The following is a 915-nucleotide window of genomic DNA, read 5'->3' on the forward strand; positions in this document are numbered from 1 at the left end:
GAAATGAAAGGTATAACCAAGATATTAATGAAAGCAAAACTTAAGCATTACAAAAATACAAAGAGAGAAAGTAAGAACATGATCTTGATCTGGAAATCAAGATGCCTAAATGCATGAAAAATTCCTCATTTTATATGCAAAAATTAGGAACTATTGATTTGATCACTAATTGATGAGTGGTTGGTCAACTCTTAACTTGGTGACAATCCTTATCTTCTTATTTGTAGAAAACATCATTGATAACGTCAGAATTTGAACCAACCTTACCATGATGGTTGTAGGAAATTATCTCAACTTTTTAGGGAAAAAAAAGTGAGGTCATTTGGACTTCTAGAACTCGAGATATGGGTTGAACACTGAAAAGTGTCTAGATTACAAGATAGATTCTAGCTTTTATATTGTTGCTAAGATTTGGACTTCCAAACAACATAATTGAATCTTGCCTTCCTAAGAAAATTTTAGGCCTATGTCTTAGCTTTTCATCCATATAAACCAGACCTAAATTTGAAATCTACAGCTCCAGATATGACCCAATAACCTAATAGTGTTCCAATTTGGACTCTACCAGCATCTCTTTTTTATGTTTAGCCCTCTCTTTATCCTTTCAATTTCAATACTTCAACTTATCAATCCATCCTTTTATTTATATGATAGGTATGTATTTATGATGAATATTTACCATAAATTAAAGGTATCTTATTGATTAGTACTTAAAAGTGTGATTAATACTTCAAAGTGCATTTTTATCAAGGTTTTATATCATCATTTTGCATTTGAAGTATCAATAACTCCTTAACTAAAGCATGCTTTATAATAATATATCTAATAATATAAGTGACACGATCAAAAGATTGATGTCTTCTCTCAAGTGCAGGAGTGTCGAAGTAATAAATAACCCGGCAAGACCGGGGTCGA

The sequence above is a fragment of the Populus euphratica genome, unplaced genomic scaffold, assembly GCF_000495115.2.
Source record: "Populus euphratica unplaced genomic scaffold, PopEup_1.0 scaffold458.1, whole genome shotgun sequence".
In the NCBI taxonomy this organism is placed as follows: Eukaryota; Viridiplantae; Streptophyta; class Magnoliopsida; order Malpighiales; family Salicaceae; genus Populus; species Populus euphratica.